This window comes from Anopheles funestus, chromosome 3RL (assembly GCF_943734845.2).
Source record: "Anopheles funestus chromosome 3RL, idAnoFuneDA-416_04, whole genome shotgun sequence".
Lineage (NCBI taxonomy): Eukaryota > Metazoa > Arthropoda > Insecta > Diptera > Culicidae > Anopheles > Anopheles funestus.
The window spans coordinates 76,488,806-76,508,605 of record NC_064599.1 but is presented as its reverse complement, the minus strand read 5'-3'; the positions used below and the strand labels follow the sequence as shown (position 1 = coordinate 76,508,605).

General features: G+C 42.1%; 1 protein-coding gene across 4 annotated transcripts in view; it reads right to left on the bottom strand.

Moving 5' to 3' along the window:
• The window catches only part of LOC125767005 (protein CBFA2T2), a 76,494-nt gene extending 57,034 nt beyond the window's left edge, over positions 1 to 19,460 (bottom strand). For all 4 annotated transcript variants that reach the window (XR_007418716.1, XM_049433202.1, XM_049433203.1 and 1 more), the window contains exon 1: positions 18,352 to 19,460. The gene's annotated coding sequence lies outside the window, so the exon portion shown is untranslated. The remainder of the gene's footprint in view (positions 1 to 18,351) is intronic.
• Between the last annotated feature and the right edge of the window lie 340 nt (positions 19,461 to 19,800).

The following is a 19,800-nucleotide window of genomic DNA, read 5'->3' as shown; positions in this document are numbered from 1 at the left end:
GTGTCAGTATGTAAGTGATACAATTTTATTTTTTTTTAGGATTTAAAATTAGTTTTTTAAATAATTAGTTCTTTTTTTATTAATCATTGCAACAAACACTATGTCTCGCTTCAAACACAATGAAGAATTATTTTCTAATTTAATTGTTACATACAATACGTACACCAATGTTTCAAAATTAACTACATGCCTTAAACTACTCAAATGTGGTCACTTTCCCAGGTAAAACGGTAACATTCCTGTTTTCCTGTCATTCTCCCACCCCTTTCCCACTCTGCCCCAAAACACGACCTTTTTTTCATCAATAATTCCACCAAATGGATGCCATATCTCTTCCAGTAAAGGCTTAAACCATTTGCCGCTTCCAGTCGAAAAACCCAACCTCCTAAGCTCGCGACGATCGCAAAAGCCCAGCGCGTGCGAAGCCAATCGAGTTTAATGGTGATTTTATTTATTCATGAAAATCGGTACAAATAACCGCATTCGTTTTTACTTTACTTTTTTTCTCTCCTGTTTTCCTTCGCGTACCAGCACATTTGCTTTGCCACCGTCTGTACTCGCGGTACCAACTGCGCGTCGGTGCGGCAGAACAACGGCGACAACGACGACGACGGAAATCCTCCCGGAAGCCTATCTTTATCCGCGGGTCTGGCCACATCGCGCATTTGTGCGTTTTGTTTTTCCAGCTCTTCGACAAGACAACACACACACACATACACGAAGAGGCACAACAAACTACGGTGCTCCAGCTGGAGCAGCTGTTGCTGCCATTTTTTGGCAATATTCCTCGGGTTGGGGATCAAGACAATATTTATATTGGCATACGGAGGCCATCCTGGGACCGGTTCGAAATGGGGCCCTGTAGTGAATGCAAAAAAACACAAATACACACACACACACACAAGAGGCTTTCATAAAAACAGTCAACACGAGTGGGTGAACAACGAAAAGCAAAAAAAAAGACAACACACCCAAAATGTAACACAAATGTTTGGGGCAAGTGTCACCACGGCTGTGGTTACCCGCAGCAAGGATGATGACGAAATTGTCCTTCGACAGGGTTGCGACAGTTCCAGGTACTGGATAGGGGTTATTTTTTTGGAGTGGTTGGAGGATCATATCGCAATATTCCCGAAATTCTAGCGATTAATTTGATTTATTGGCAATCCAAAGCATTATCCCAGGTTCGCGTGTTTTGTCCCATGCCATTCCCACATCGGTTACAAACATGCAGCTGAGGACCGGAATGGGATCCAAATTTAGTGTCCCTTGAGGTGGCGGATAGAAGTACGTATTTTGCTTACGTACCGAACGCAAAACCACACAGGTGATTGTTTTGCGGAAAATGTTTTCTTTACGCAAACGAAATGGATTTTTAACGCGAAACGTTATTTGAATGATGTGGCATTTTCCGTTCGTCTGGTACGTATTCTTAAACGTCTGTAGCAAAACGGGCAACAGTGCATTGCACACACCTTCCCATGTGTCCCCCATCGCACATCGGCGAACATCAGCGAAGCATAACAGTGGAATGCAAATTAAATACAACTCCTCCCCTCAATCATCAGCGAGGAGTGGCCCGTATGCTTTCATGCCGGTGAGAAACGTACCGCTTGCTTGCAAACCAATATTTGTCCAGCATTCGATTTCGGTTGCGCCAAAACACGGTTCACGCGTACGCATCGATACAAAACCACAGTGCGAGCAGTCGAAAAATCCATTATCTATGTTTTTCCACCACCGCGGGTAGTACCACCACCTTGCGCCACACGCACACAAACAACCGACCAAATGCTTCTAATTGTTATTATAATAATAATTAATAATTAATGAAATTTATGCGCAGCACTCTTTCGCGTACAGCCACGCCGAGGCCCCCCGGGGGGCCAGCAGTGCGTGTGAGTGGCCGTATGGTTGGCGATCATCCGAAACACGGTGTGATGCCCGTTAGGTGAGCGGCGGATAATGTGAGGTAATGTGCGAAGGGCACTTAAAATTGAGGCTAATCAAGCGATCTGCCTCGGGAAGGGTCCAATCTGGTGTGCTTGGTGTATGATAAACAATCGGCATTGCAGACGGTGGCGTTTGCACGGATAATGTGCTTCGCAAGGGTAGATCATATTTATGCAATCATTCCATTATTAGAAGCTGCTGAACAAAAAAAAATACGATAAATTCAAATACTCAGCAAAGAGGGAGGCATGTGAAATATGCGGCATGAAATTACCACAAAAAAAGAATATTTTTACTTCATTAAATTTTTTTATTCAAAGATTTCTTTTGAAAATATACTGAGAAAGTCTTTACAGTGAAATTGCAAAGTATTTTGCTACAAAAAACTGTTTTTTCACTTTTCATTTTCGTTCATTTTCAGGCAACCATAAATTATGCTATTTTAGTCTTAAGTTTTAATGTTCAATAAATAGACATTTTTGGTGGTGAAAAATGTTCTTTGGTAAATGAGATACGTTGGTATAAAACAGGACAAAAAATGATTTTTGTGATTCTTTTTTAAAGAAAAAAAAATATCTAAAATTTTCAATCGGGAAATTTTGGAAAATTGTATTTATTAAGGAATAAATAAACAAACTAGAAGACGTTTGTATAGGTTTAACTTCGGATTGCTGTAGAATCACGTAACTTCTGACTTGTCATGAGAATTATTAAAATATTCATTTTTATTTTGTTTAAAATCAAAATTCAGGACGTTTACGATACTAGACGATAGAAACGATAGAAACGATATTCGCCTACATTTTCCAAATATTTTAAAATTTTAACCGAACATGAATGAATTTCCCTAAAACAAAATATAAATTGTCTTCGTGTACCGGTGAAAAAAATAAAATGGAGTAAGGAAAATCTATTGAAAGTTTCATGTTAATTGATTCGCATATTTTGAGCAGTTTGATATACCGTTTGACAAAAGTTGTTTTGTTGGAAAAATGAAAAGATGTTTTAACACTGTATATATGAAGTTTGGAATTTGTATAAGTATATTTTTGGTGTTTTAACAAAAAAATCAAATACGCCAAAGAGACTTCATACTTTATCTCCTCTTTCGTTAACTATTTTTTACAAATATTTTAAAATATTGTTATTTATGTTGTAAAATAAGTTTGGTCAACTAATTGGTTATCAAAATAAAATGATACGATCATTTTTTTGCAAAAACTATTCTCAAACTAATTTTATTATTTTGCGATACTATTCGAAAACCCTGCATTGATAATGCTCTAGCAAAATATATGTATATATCTAAAATTATCAATCACCTCCACACGATCATCACTTTGCCGACTCGGCACAAGTTCAAAATTACAAAAAAAAACCTCAACCACCGTCTGGATTAAGATGTTTGACTTCAGAAATAAAACAAAAAAAAACTACCATCAAAATGGTTACGGCCGTGTTCGGGTAAAGGAACCCGCCCGGAATGCATCTGCCGTGCACGTGTGTGAAATGTCCGAAACCGTGCATACTACGGTCCGGTTCTAAATCATCGCTTCGGGTATCCGGGGCTTTCGGAATGTGGGTGGGCCGTAATGGCAAAAGGAGAAACAAAATACAGGCAACTCAAGAGGCGTAAGATGTAAGAGAACAGCTCCCAAGACGATGAAGCTCTACGCGCAAAACCGGGAGCGACACAATCCAGCCGAAGTTGTGCTAAGCAGTGAATTTTCCCTTCACTCGGCATCGATTGCGAGAAAACAGACATTCACCAGCAGTGTGTGCGTGTGTGTGCACATGTGTGCATTTGAAGGAAAATGCAGGACGCACGGTATCGGAACGCGTATGGAAAGCACTGCCCAGGGTAAATATAGTCTGGTGTGAACGCAGAGCCTTTGCCACATCTGTGCACAATGTGTTCCGGTTTTCGTCTGTTCTGGCCAATCCGAACATACACATACAACCGCCGGCAGGAAAGAATTGTTCGCCCCATCTCCTCGCCTCCTCCCAGTACCTCTACCTTCATACTATTGGGGAAGGGAAAAAGGCCCCCGTCTTATCATTCCCTGTTTTCCCCTGTTTCCACAAGAACGCTCGTGGAGCACAGTTTTCCAGCACCGTCTCGAATGGGTAGAACCATGAGGAACATGAAGGATATCGATATCGAACAAATGTTGTGCAGTAATATTCGGTTCTGCTATTTCGTTTCTTTCGTTTAAATGGGTTTTTTTCTGTTTTGTTTTCTAGCACAGTTTTCCACATGACACACAGCTGCCGACCGGCAGTAAATTGTGGCACTGCCGGAGAAAACCGACCATTGCTTGGGAAGGAACAAAAAAAAACAAACTCCGGCACGACAAATCTCGCCCCGTATACGTCATGGCATTTTCCAGCGCATTTGAATTTTCTCGCATTGTTTCGTTTGGTACAAGCGGGCGCTGTTGGGTAGTGTGGAACAAAATAAAACTTAATTTTATAATAAGTGAGCTAGGGGTTGGGGATTCAACAAATTAGGTTTATAAAATATTTTTATACCATTTTAATAAACCTTCATTGCAATAAAAATATTTATATAATTTAACCCATCAAAACACCGTTCCGGCAGTAAGACTGCAATACATACTTAAGTATGTTTTAGGTGGAAATATTTGGGCTCTCCAGCCCGACAGGAAAATCAAAAGTTTCCTCTCAGCAAAACGTTTCTGCCTCCGATAAGGCCCGTGTCAGCTTCAATGCGCGAATGAAAATGAGAACCTTGACGCATCTGCCAGCTGCCTTTCGAACAACTTAATTTTGAATTAATTCAAAAACACCGTCCAACACGTCAGCAGCCTTACGAGCCCTCGTGAACATATCAGCACACACATTCACATTCACTGCAAAGCACCAAAAAAACAACAACAACAACAACAACACCTAACGCAGAACCAGCTGGGAAAAAGTGGTCTCACGAGCATATGGCAACGACCGACGCTGCATGATGAATAAAGTACACTTTTCCATTTTACACCTGTTATTCCACACCGGACTCAACCAGACCCATTCGGGGTCCCCACTTCAACCCCCGACGGGAGGTGGTTTTTGGGTGGCTTCGGTTCCTTTTCCACCACCTGTCCCTGACCCATCGCTTCCTACCGATCGAAGTCACGCTGATCGGATGGAACCGATGGTGTGGCGTAACCTCAGCCCTTTTAGAAATTTCGACAAGTTTTACGCAACCCCACTAGATGCAATCAATTCTCACCGGCAACTGACCAAGCGCCACCAGCATGTGGTGTATGGGTTTGGGGTTTTTTTTGTTCCTTTTGTTTGTTTGGTACCGCCGTCTGGAGGATGTTTGCTGAACAGTTTTTCCGGCAGAGTGAAAATTCGAAGAATGCAGGCTGCTTACGGTTGTTACGGAGCCCTCAATGCGGGTGATGATTTTGAAAGGTTTTGATGCATCTTTCTTTTCTAAACAAATCTTTAGACAATATGTCGAGAGGTGTGTCGTAGGAGAAATAGGTTGAGGAAGTTTTCATTTAATGCTAATAAATTTGATTTGTTTGTATTAATTCGTATACAAATTTATTTCGTTTTTTACACAAAGTTTAAGCAAGTTCAAAATTAAGTTACATCAAATATGTTACAATATTAATGAACCCGAAATGGTGTGTAATTAGACACTTCCGGCATATGTAATTTATTTATATTATTCTGTGTTGTGAAGAAAATTGTGTTTTTTCTGTTACTAATATTTTAATAATAATTAACATTTTATAAATATTTTTTTCTGAATCACTTCATAAATACCACAATTTAGGGACTAACCCACCGCGAAATCGCTAAACATCTGCTAACCGATGTAACAAAAGGCTAACCCACAGTAACCGCACTAATGTTCCGCTTGCATTTTTCCTTTAAAATCACCCTACAAATCCCCATTTTTACTCCTCACTTCATCACCTCCACGATGTCATGCAAACAACATGCACTTTCACACACCGCATGATAGACTCGAAAAGAGACCCCACCCCCCACCGAGCGGGGTTTGAAATGTGCAAAAACCGCCCCGAAAAACAAAACCCCATCACAACGGGCGCGCAACAGCGAAAGCCACCTTCTGGTGACAACCCAGCAAAAACATGTCGCACGTAGGCTTGCTGCGTACACCCAGCGCCACACAGTTATGGGTGGGTGTGTACAATATTTATTGTTATTATTTTTATTGCAACAAATTAATAATCGCGCACAATATAACCGACCTAATTAAAAATGCGGGTGCACGCGGCATCGGTCACATACCGCCATTTTCCGGCATTTCGATCCCGCCGATGGTGGTCGATGTCGCCAAAGCCGAAGTCCGGTGCGGAAAACGTGTTGAAAATACCATTAATAAACAGTCGGCACAAAATCTGTACCGTTCGGACAGGGTGGAGGATCGTGCTGGTGGTAACGGGGACAAGGGTTTGGGCGAATGTTGTATTGGCAGTCAATATGGATGTTTGCTATACACCCCAACAGTTCGTGGTTACAGTGTGGATCGCAACAGGCGCTTACTAAATTATCGAAGGATCATTTGCAAATCTTGACTCTATTCGCATGCTGGGCAAATTGATGCCACACAAGAGTTAATCTGTCAAATAATGTTTGGAGCAGTCATTTTTAAAGAAACCCCGAAGAAATTACTATGTAAAAGTAGAAAAATTTATTTAAAAAAAAATATCTACTACTTTCCAATAGCTTCTTTCTTCTAAGGAAATTTTTAAAACGATTCATTATGTATTTTCTGGATTTTTATTTTAAAAATATTTCTATTAAACCATAGAGAAGTTCTCCATTTTTTTCGAGTTAGACGATTTTTGAAAATGGCTATTCAGTACTTTTATATATTCTTCTTCTTCGTCTTCTTTTCTTCCTTTTCTTCTTCTTCTTATGTGGCACTACGATCTCAAAAGAGATCTTGGCCTATAATTTCTGATTTTTCTTGACTTAAACTCCCCATAGCAGCATAATCAGTCGTGGGGGGTATGATCCAGATGAAATTTTACACCTGGTCCTGTCATGTTAACCATGACAATGACGGCGCCGTCATCTATACCAGGGGCCTTCAAACTTTTTAGATGGTGGGCCACTTTGAGTGGAATAGGGAATCTCGGGATCCGAGATCTCTCCCCATGCGACCCGCGGGCCTTAGTTTGGAGACCCCTGATATATACCAACGCGCATTTTATTTTAATATATTTATTTGGTTTAATTTTTTAAAGATCTACCTGTCTTCATTACTGACATAAAATTCTAATCATTTATCAAAATTGTATAAAATATTTCTGGAATAATCTGGACATAATTGGAAACAGAATAAAAGTGAGCTAAACTGTTTGAAACATACATAAAATATAGAATATTCTTTTCTGCAAATTTTGTGTCCAACACTGTGATTGATAAATTCGAACCCACACGCTTCAAACCGATAGCATCTTTCACCGAAACCCATGGTGCCCCTATAGTCACTAACCCTACAACTTGCACAACTACCCCCCATCATGCGGGTTACGAAGGGAAATTTTCGGTACAGGTGACCCCTTTTTACCCTACGGTGCAGGTGGTCCCGACTGTGCGGTAGTGGTAAGCGCAAGTGTGAGAAAATTATGACCCACCATGTTCCGTCGCTGGGTTTTCCCATCCGTTCCCGCAGTCCGGGATGGAGTCGGGGCGGCGTGAAAACCCAGTATGCCAGACCTGACCGAACCAGACCCGACCGAAAATTGCTGCGGTCGGACAGAGGCCATCGGGGATGCCGTTCAAAGTTGGCACACCATCACTCAATAGCGTGTAGCCCGTACCAGACGCTGGTCGCATGCCCAACCCCTTCCCCGGGAAACCGATCCTGTCACGATTTGGGTGATCCCTCTGCCGCGCGCAATTGTTCCTGGCACTGCGTGCGTGTGCCAATAGTCGAGTCGATTACAACATACTGGAATGCTATTAATATATTGCTGAACTGTGGTTTACAGGCGCTTCCGTGTGAACGTGTCGGTTGCTTTCCGGCAACACCAGTCCACACCCTTCGACCGGGAAGATCCCAGTACATCGGTATCGCCTACCTCGGTGGAATATGCTAACAGGAGCGAAACGATGTACAGAAGGTGTTGGACAGTGGGCACACGTGTGTGAAACGTGCAACCAATGATTAATTATGCCAATTCTATCGACTCGGTCCCAGAGCGTCCGCAAACCGTACACGAAAAGGACGATCAGCAAAAATCGAAAACTGTTGAAAAAGGTTTATTAAAAAGGGTTCTATTTATAATTAACAGACAAGGATGAAGTTATTCTAGAAAAAAAAATGCTTCTTTAAATATCTTCTTACCTCACAGGTGTCAGAAAACTTCATCAGGAAAATTCAATCAAAACCCACACATATGCCATTGTGTATTGATAATTAAGATTCTTGTCGCCCTACTTCTTACTCTCCAGTACGGATATGATTTCATCAAGTGCATCCTGTACTAGCCCAACGTCAAACCGGAAATTGAGGATCTTCTCCCATGGCACACAAAAACCAGTCTACGCTACTGAGCGCCAGGGTAAGAAGGTTTCTACCGGCAACAAAAGCATCGTTAGTGCACCTGTCAACATCAGTACCGGGTTGCGGGTTGCAATGTCTCTGACAACCGCTTGAATGCCTCTCCCGAAGGTTTTCGGATCCATCGGGAAGCAACTACCGATCACCGAGCAGCAGCAGCAGCAGCACATCCATTAGGGTAAGTACACACAGTGGCCCTGTGGCACGTTACTGCTCAATCTCCGAACGTCTCGCCTAATGCCGAGAACATGGCATCATCATCCGTCCGTGAAGGACAGCAAACTTCCTCGGGCATGGGCTATAACCTTCCCCGTTCCAGACATTGTTCTCTCAGCTCAGTAAACCACACAGACCGACCCCATCCGCTTGCCACAACTCTCCATCCCGTAATCCTCTACCCAGGTCCAGGTAAGCCTTTACCGAACTCAATTTCCCACAGGTATCCTACACAACAGCCATTGTGCATCCGGCATGAGAGGGAGCCCACAAAACTTTTCCCCAAAAACCATTTTCTTGAGGACTGACACGGAGAAGGACCTAAAGGAAATGGTGCCGTTGCTTGCTCCCCGACCAGCTGGTTCCGAAAGGGTGGTTTTGTGTGTGCAAAACTTTCACTTACACCTACACACACCAACGTGTCCGTTTACCGTTTCCATTCTACGGCTTTAAGGGAGGTAAGGAGAAAAAAAGAGAAATACACAAAAATCTCCAATTCCATTAACAATTTTTTAGTGGTCACAGGTGTCCCGAACACACGCTACAGCTGGTACCGGTATTCTACCGGCAGCCTGCTCTACTGCCTGCACGCTCATTGTGCTCCGTTAGAGGTGTTTTCCCTTTTTCTTTCTCCAATTTTCCATCCGTTACCACAAACCCGAAACCCACCGGAAACCATCGTTTGCTTCTTTCTCTCTCTCTCTCTTCGACCAAACGTTCTGCAGCTGATCGTTGCTGATGGTTTGCTGCCATTCTATCGTCTTCGTTCCCCAGTGCCCGTTTGCTACTTCCGCTTCGTGCCAATTGTGACCAAACAGCCGGGGACGTAGATGGATACGAGCGTGTGTACGAGCGATTGTGCAAGAAGTAGTCTTGCTTGGGAAAACTCTCACACCGACAGCCAGCATCGAAGAAGACGGCCGAGAAAGATACCGAGATGCTGGCCGGACGCTTCTTTCGACTGTGGTTTAGTTGCTACCATGTCTGTATTTTGGTGATAAAGGCACGATACACGGGAGCAGCGTAGCAGGTGAAGAAAGAAAGACAAATTGAGATGGCACTTAAGCTGTCGATACATTGTATGTCAGCCGTGGAGAAATTGTGCTGGACACCGTTCTGTCTTTGCTGGTTGCTGTTCTCAACTATTGTCGATAGAGCATTGACCGAGTTTCAGGTCGGCTGGACACGCAGCATCGTGGAAGTGGAAATCAGTGCTTAGTTTTCCCATAATGTGGACAACTGAAAATTTGAGAAGAACAACTCATTTCATCCCACCAGGTGTGTGGTTGTGTTGTGATAAATATTTGAACAGAAAAGGCAATCCAAATGAAACACCTCCGCATGGGTCAACCAAAAGGTCGATTCTAGTTTTATTTAACCCAAATAATACTCCAGCACAATGCAGGATGAGATGAAAGCTTATCGTTACTTACAGCGATGTTTTTAAATACTTCATGTCTTAAAACGAAGAAACTATTGTAACTTCGATCACCTAGAGTGATTGTTTTCAAAAGTAATTCGGAAACAAACGCTTTTTAAACTTTCATTATGAAACTTAAGCATTATAACGGAATCAATAATATTGAAATAAAATTAATTTGTAGAAAAATTATCTCAACTTGCCTTCCCAATAAACAGATTATCTAAATCCAACGTGATCCTGGTCACGGCACCAACGTTCCGATCGTTGATCGTACTTGTTCGTCACTGTTGTTTTAAGTTTCTTCTCTTGTAATATGTGATTTTTTCTTAAATTCCCACTTAGATTTGCACAGTAGTCAATCAGAAAAAATCATTTGCAGAAACTTTTTAACAAAATAATGAATCAACAATCCTAAACTCCACAGATGTATTTGTAGTTTCTACGATTGGATTTCTCATCCTGACATTTGTATAACTGAATACGAATTATTTTTCATCTATTGTTTAAACCTCCTCAAAAATGTGAAACAAATCATATCCAGTGCAACATTAATATTCATTACTGTCCAATTTTCATTCCTACAAGAATCAAACTAACGGCACTCACATAGCTCAAACCACCCAATCCGAAGATTCCCATGTGCAACACAATCCTTCTTTGATCGACCGATTACCAGCTCACATCCGTACAATCCGTGTCAGGCAGCTCAGGCTACCGTACACATCGGTTGAAGATCCACAATCTTTATTTGTGTTTTATTAAATCAAGGGCTTATTATTTGAAAGGAAATTGTTTCTCGCATGTCTCTTCCCAACGCACACACACTCACACATGTGCCGTGGTGGATCTGTTTCGTGTGCGGATTTAAGTGGCCGCTTTCGTGACCCATGTGGATAAACTCCCACGAATTGTCCAAGCAATCGTGTAATGCTTCTCCCTTCCAAGCGAACATCCACAGAAGATGGTGAAACGATCTCGGTAGCGTGTCGTTTCTCGTGCTTGAGCATGCTGAGCGTTGCGTGGACATGGACATCTTCGTCCCGTGTGGAAAAGGAACATATGTTGCATAATTTACATCTGTGTCGCATCTTGCTCCGAGAGGCGTTGATCCTTTTTTGTGATTTTTTGGAGAAGGAAATTCAATGCTTGGGAGCGCTTTTGAAGTAAACTGTTAAGGAAGATTTTCAAGTAAATGGGTGTACGATTGTAGCTGGCTGAAAGGAAAGCTTACACCGTCGTCAATTGAGCTCATAGAAAATTTAACTTAGCATTGAGTAATCGACAAATGTACATCGCTACTGGTGCGGACAATAAAAAAGCTCATTTTGTCATATTAAGAATAGTTTGACAGCATAATGAGACTATTAAACACACTTTCTATACATTGTTCACGCTTACAGTAAAATGAATGGAAGCGATTTGATATGATTTGATCAGCAAACTATTGATCCATCTTACCAGCGTTATGTGAAGACCGGCGGTACACACGCCTCGTCTGTGTAACGCTACGTCTAGCCAATCTTAAACCTTCTTATCCCACCACCCATACAATCGACCCCCCACCCGTGAGTCCTTCTACAACGGGCCAGCATATACCAATGACCAGATTGAAATAATGGTCACAATTACGGCCATTAATGGCCGCGACGGGCCGATTTAATGAGCCCCAAAAGCGTGCGTTTCCGACGACCGATGTTTACCGAAATTGTTATTTACCCTGTCAGAGTGGGCAGGACGATGATGGTGGCGGGAACCCAACGTTTGCCGTGTCACATCCAACCCACCCAAATGGATTGGGCCACCATTGTTACGCGCCCATCGAGGCGCGTGCAATCCCACGAGGATTTCAATGCGCGCGAAGCCTTCCGGCTGTGGCCATTCCCACAGTCATTAAAACGAGAAACAAGCGAACCGTACCCTGTCCGGCAAAGGGTGTGGAGATTTTTCGGTTTCGGAAAGGAGCACGAAAGTTACACATCGGTATTTTGTAGCTTCAGACATATAGAGGGCCTTGAAGCTTCGTATTTTGTGCTTTTTAACCATTGCAAGATAATAATAAAAAATAGTAATAAAATGCCTTCACAGTACTTAAATCACTGAAAACAACTGGAGCAATACAAAAAGATCAATACATAAACTTAAAAGAGAAATGTAAAAATAATAAATTACCAATTGGTTTATTTAAAATATGTTATCCTTTTTCCTTAAAATTGGCATAAATATCTGAATTATTGTAATTAAATCATAATTATTAATTGAAATAAAAAAAATTGAATATAAATTAATTAAATAATAAAATAATAATATCAAGAACAATATAATAAGAAAAAAATAAAAAAATTGTTATAATAATTCATCACAACAATTAAATAACATTTGTTGACAGGATCAAGAGTCAAGACAAGTCTATAAACGCCACAGTAGATAATGAAAACAACTAAATCGATGAAAAAACTGAACAAATTTCTTATGAAAAAAATATTATCTTGAGGTCAAATTTCAACCAACTCGAAGCTTAATTTTTCACAAAGCTCAACATTACGAAATGAATAATAACAAAAAGTAGAGGTAGAATATGGTAAATCTCCAAATGATCTTTAACGAAAAAAGAAGAATTCAGCGAAATATAAATATCGCAATCAGAAAATGTGTAAGAAAGTATAAGAAAATCGTAAAATATATGCTAACAAACAATTCTGAATGCAATGCATAAGTTGCTAGTTATGAAAACTTGAATTAATAATCCCTGTATTGTTTCCAGAGGCCATATTTGCTATTTTTGTTTGCAATATCCCTCAATCTATACGACTTACCGCCAGAAACTCTAAACCACCGATAGGTCAAGAGTCCTTTCTACAAACAACTTTATTTTGCAGTCTTACGCAGCCCTACGCAACACCGAGCGTCAATTGCACGTACCAACGGCGCAAAACGCAGGGATCTTTCGGAACGATAAGACCAAACCTCGTCTACGCATCCATCCATTCCCGACCTGGCCCTAACACCCAGGCAACCGTATGCACATTCGTGTTGTCATTTCGCCCGCACTTGCACAATGTTTGTTTCGGAGTTTTTCCCCCGTCCGCAAGGTAGCGACGGCGAAATGCAGAACCCACCGTGTACTATCGCACACCCAGTTCTCGAGCAGTTCCCGCATGCTGAATTGCACACGGCAGAACACACAACACAAAAAACACGAACCGACAGAAATAATGGAAGCTTAAACAGGATAAAGCTCCCACCACTTTGCAGAGTCTCACCACAGCATTTTGACATTGCCTCTGGCTGTCTCGCTGGCCGGCATCCCCTGGTCTGGCTGCCTGCATTTATCCGGCCAATCGTGGATGAATGCGAGTTTTTCGGTTGCTTGCATCCAGCTCAGCCCCCCAAAATATTGCTGAAAATGGTGGACGAACCCGCTCAACCGCTCGGGTGCGTTTCTGTTGTTCCTACCAGGAAGGGCGGCCGTGTGTCTGTTTACGGAACGGGCCAACCCACTTGAGCACTTGTTATCGGCAGTTCGCGCTGGTTGCCGGAAAATGCGGGAGAGTAAAATCAAAGCAGCTATCTCGTCTGTTGGATACTGGGGCCGAATGAAACACCACCGGGGAAGAATCGTCCGTCCGTACCGGTGTGGCACAAACAGTGGCAGCATCAGAGCAACAAAACCCGTCAAAGACTACCGAAACCTTGTGTCGGGTAGGTTGTGTGAGCAAGGAAATTATATCGTACGCGACGAATGCTCAAGGATATGGCGGTTCCGGGTTTCACTCTTCTTTCGTGCTCGGGCTATCGGCACATTTTCAAGATACAACCCGCAGCCTGTACCGTACAGCAAGCGGTGGTACAAGACCAAGGATAGTCGACACACACGGTGCTAGCGACGGCATTGTTTGCTTTAGCCCGTTTTGCCGAAGTCGGAACCCCCGAAAACAGTTAGCCCCTTAGAAGCGTGGTAGATGATATCGTTGCGCCATCGGGACGGCCGAAAGATGTGATGCAGCCGGAATGCATCGGTAGAACCATATCTCTATACCAGTGTCTTGTTGTTTCTACCGCTGTCCGAGCAAACCTGGCCAATGTTTGGATATTTAGGTACCGGAGAACACTGCTACGGCTGCAGATGGTGGATCTCTGGAGGCCATGAAGGAATGGTACACGCAACGTGCAAACCGGTCTCGTCTTCGCTTCCCAAAACACAGCTAAGGAAACATCAGCCAATGCATACTAGTGCCAAGGGTGCTGGTACCGTACCAGAAGACTTCTCTACCGAGCAAACCGGACATCGGAAGAAGGATTCCGTTTGCATAGATATTTTTTTCTCTGCGCGATGAATTTGCTCAGCTCGATGCGACTGGAACAACAACGGATGCATCTCAAACAGTGCACACAGAGTGGCCGTAATTGCGTATTGGCAAATGTTACCGACCTCACCCAGACAGTGCTTTCCGGTTTGCGTCTGGGTAGACTGACCACTTTTTGGGAGTTGGAGATGCCAGAACGCACTTGTTTGAAAAGCGCCCAATTTTAGGCAGGTAAAATACACATTGCTTTCCAAACAAAAACGGAATGAAGTTTTTTTCTGGCTGGATGACTGAGCAGCCAGCTAAATTGAAGAATATGGTCACCGTGCGTCGGGGAAAACGTATCACATAAACGGATGTTTGCATTAATTTGGTTAACGGTCTTTCGGTGAAATTGGCGTAGAAACTGCTTCTACGGCAGTTTTAGTTGGGACAAACAAGGATTTCCTTTCTAAGGTTTTATTAGGGAGTCTAGTTTTTATAAGGAACCAATCACTCTAAAGCCTCCGGTCATTTCCCTCCCCAAATTTGATTTTATTTTTACTGAACAAGTTGTTCTGAAGGTAACAAGGCGCGTTTCATTTAAAAAAATGTAAAAATGTAAAAAAATTAAATTATTTTGAATTTATTGCAATAAATAAAATGACTTTATCAACCAATTTTACGAATTATTCGCTTATTTTTTTTTCAAAAAATGTAATGGACTGGCTAATTTTAAAATCTGCTTATCTGCAGTACTTGGAGTCCTGGGAACTTACTATACTTGAAAGATATGACTACAGTTGGCTTCACTTATTTGTTGGAAATTAATTTGACGAGCAATATTTTTAATTAATTGATAACAATCAACAATAACTTAGAAGATTGTTCTAAATTATAAAAATAAACTCCCAGAGCTGACAAATTTTAATATCCGCGAATCTACGAATCCTTGTACAACAGATATCTCAAGAAATATCTGTGATTCTAAATCCAATTATTGAGCTAAGTCGAATCAACAGTCACTCAGTCACTAATGAAAAAAGTTTACCACTTTACCATAGAAAATCACTTCTATTTTTCACTAGTCGTAGAGCTAAAAAAACGGAATTCATTTACGGCTCATTCAACTGCATTAAAATCGACCTTTGCATTTGATAAGATTAGATTCTCGTTTTGTTTTTCGGAATGTTTCTACACGCGTTTTCTCTTTCCGACTGTAATTAATTCTTCCCAAAAGCGAGCAACCACGATCTTCCACTTCCATCAGCATAATTCAATCACCAATTTGTCCGTGTTGTGACTTATGGGAGAGCGCCACGTACCGAATGTGGAAACCCATCGGTATCCTGCCGTCGGACAAAACACGGCTGTAAAATCGGTGTGAAAACCCAAACAAAAACAACATTAGCGTAGCCGAGACTGCGATCCGTAACCTCGTGGCCAAACCCGCATGGGAGGAAATGAGTGTGCATACGAATGCGAATGACTGGCAGCAGCATGTGATATCGGTGCGGCGCGAAAGAAAATGGTTCTGAACACTTCCCGCAGACTGGGTTTGGTCGTGAATGTTGAAGGTAATGGTTCATATGATACGATGCAAACTGTCCATAACGTTCATAAAAATGTAAAAATACACCCAACTTAATTAACCTATATGTGTCAATCGTAATTGGTGTCATTGAACCAAGAGGAAATGGAAAACATTTACGGAAAAACAATAATTTTAATAATTAATTGTTAACGTGTTTAAAATTAAATTTTAAAACTATTAAATTAACCCATAAAATTCACATTTACATTCATTACAAAGCAAAATATGTAGAATTTTACATCTTGTGACATTAATCAAATATAATAAATAAAACTGTTAAATACATTTCTCATCAAACGGAAAAAAAAATGTTTAGAAGCTTTTTTTAACGTAATTTTGAGCATAAATCATCAATAAAACAATTTATTATAACATTTTTGAAACAACTGCTATCCACTTTAGTATCAAGTGATGGAAAATATACTTGTTGGCCCTTTAATAGACGATCTACTAAAATAAAAAACAAAACGTTTTAAAATATTAATCATAAAATATTAAAAAAATAATGTTTTTGGTTAAAATTCCAAGAGTTTAATGTTTAACGAATTTTGAATTTAGTAACAAAAAAAAAGTTTTAAAATAGTTTTGAAGTAAAAAACATAATTTGTGAGCTAATTTGTCATTTCATTAAAAAAATTCTTCCTCATATGTTTTATTCTATACCAGTTTTTACTTTTTCGTTTGTCTCAATCCCAACCGTTCAAACGGCTGCAGACAGAGAAAGACGAAAGAAAGAAGGAAACCCTCAAAAGGATCACTCCGCGGGGATAAAACCAGCAAGGCCGACCAGGCCTATATACGGCATATTTACCGTACCACCATGTGCACGCGAACGATGAGAATGAGTAAAAGTCAGAACGCACCGAACAGGACAACATTGGCCGTAAAACAGCTGAACGAAACGATGCTAAATTGCAGCACAGCCCGCTTCCGGGGCAAGTTCGACAACGTTTCAGCACCAGGGACCAGCAGCTTGTGTAAGAAACCGTACGTTCACACACACTCACACATGCAACCTCTCCTCGAAGAAGAAGTCTTCCCAAACCGGCTAATGCCATAGATCGTACGCGAGCTCGCAAAAAAAAAAATAAAACACACACAAGAAAAGTCTGTCAACATATGATCACATAAATTTCCGAACCGATGCGAGACAGGTGTAAGTTAATGCCATGCCCCAGCATGTCGAAGCGATTTGGACGATGTCTCTTTGGCGCCTTTAGGTGTAGAAGGTTCGTATTCGGGCAGGAAGGTTCGCGTTCTAACATTACCCTTCTTAGAAGAACATTTACGTGGCACCGAATTGGTACCGTCGTCCCGTTTGATAGCTGCGTGAAGATGTTTCCCATGTACGTGACATGGATAGCTGGTTTCAGCTATTCTTGGTACATCTAGACAACGTTGGAAGAAAATGCCATTTCTATCTCCCCACATAAAACTCGTTACTAAAACCGATTAGTTCAGCACATTCCCTCAGCCGAATAAGGCACCCACACCAACGGTCCGATGTAAAAACCCGTCCCAAAACTGCAACGCAATGCACATTAAAGATGCAGACCACAAAATGCACCTTTTGGCGGATGGTCCGTCTGGCGCTATACGACGACTTTGTGACAACCCATCCATACCGGCAGAGTACTGCTACCATTCCTCCACCGTCGACAGAGGACATAGGAATTGGAATTTGATACTTCGGCTCCGGGAACCGTAGCACGTGCGTTTGCCCGTCCACCACCTGATGGACGTCTTTTTGCCGGGGGGGGGCTATATAATATACAGGCCGTGTCTACAGCTCCACTCATCCCGAGCACAGGGAGCACCTAAACTTCCAAGTCACGGTCCAAAGGAAATTGTAATGTTTTTGCACGATGTTTATTTTCGGTTTGCGTGATGCACGGCAATCATCGATGGCGACGACTCCACCGCGCACAAAACTATTACCGCGTTTCCACTGCCGGAAAAGGGAACATCAAGGTTGGAAGACACGGTGGTGGGCAATAATAATCATACCACCCAAGAAACTTAGCCGGCCGGTTCGTAAAACACCCCACAAATAACCTTAACGGCATCGGGTGCAGCAGAATTTTCAGGTCTGACCGAAGTGCATCCTGTGCAGCGCCAACTGCTTTGATTTATGGTCCACCTAATCCGGTGACAGATGGAGCGGCAGACGGCAAAGGCGATCGCGTCACAACCCTCCACCACTGGCTTTTTCCCCCATGCGTTGGAGTGTTTGTAATTGGTTCGTTCTAATTTGAGAAAATTCCACACCGAAAACGCTAATGGAGTTTGTGAGCTGTCGTTAGACGGTGACTCTTACCTTTTGCTTCTCGATTTTTTTTTCGTTTTTGGTGAGCACTAGCGGATGTCCTCGTAGGTGATGTTGTCTCGGAAAGGAAGAAAGTACGCTTATTCTTCAATGCCGGCACCAAACCAAAACACTCGATTAAGGGTAATAACACCACTTTGCACAAAAACACCCACACACAACTTCTTGTTCGACAAACTTCTTGCGATGTACCCCCGGATGTACCGGAAGGATAACGAACGAACGGCAGGACGTGAGAGCAAACAGCACACGGAGAGAGTGAGTAAGAGAGAGTGATCGGGAACGCGCGCACGTGTTTCACCGGAAGGCGTTCTGTTTTGGAGGGGGGTTTCGCACACCAACACTTGTGTAAAAACTTGTGCGAGTAACAGACCGAAAAATACGTTCCTCGTGCAAACACCCCCAAACGGTATTCGGGGCGTTAAAACAGCTGATCGTCGTAGGGTTGAACCTTTCCTTTTCGTACACAACAAGCAACACGGTAAACGGGGTTTTTTTTTTGTTTAAACCAGCGTCATGATTACACTTTGAAACTAAGCATGCCTGTTTCCCGGTACACCATCAAGGTTTGAACATTACACAACTTTGTTTGATAGTAAAAATTTTGTTATTGAACTTTACCTTTACGTCAATGAAAGAATACAAAAAACGCACTTTAAACAACAACACACCAACCGATGGCACCTGACGGGTAAAACACGTGTGTGGATAATCTGTTCTGCAATACGATTTTTCCCCCGTGTGCGTCACACAGTTTTCGTCAACAACGGTTCGACGGATTCGACTGTTTAACGTTGGCCACTTTTAGCAAAACCCGCTCGGTCAAAATATAGCAGCAGGAAAAGGAACAAAAAGGGGGCCTCAACGCGATACGGTTCGCATGCAGCTGTCAACTACTGCTAGACCGACAGAATGAACGCAACGCAGCTGGCACATTATGTTCCCGTTGTGCGAGATAATGATGCGGCACAGATGTTTACCGCGCGCTCGATACGGCCGAACGAAGTTTTGTACGCGTTGATGCTGCCACACAGCCACCAGAGCAGCTGTTTCTGCGGAGACCCAGAAAACCACAACCGATACCGTAGACGGACACGACGTGAATGACTACCGGTGCGTACCCCGAGCGTGTAGCATTCGGCAGACGAGCATTCGAATGCGAGCATGCGCTGAGAACGAAACATGTACGCGGCTTATGAGAAGTGAGAAGAGAAGCGTGAGCAACCCCGTGCAACAGTAGTGAGAATTGTTTTCTGTTCACTTGGAAATTGTGTATTTCAAACAGGAAAAAGTTAAACTATGTTAGATTATGGTTTATGCTTATTTATTAGTTCGGTGCTTTATATAATTTTTTAAATTAATTATGGTATGGAATTAAAAGGTATGGATGTTATTTAATGAGTAAAATTTTTTACAGTTGTAAACTGTTTAAAAATCTTA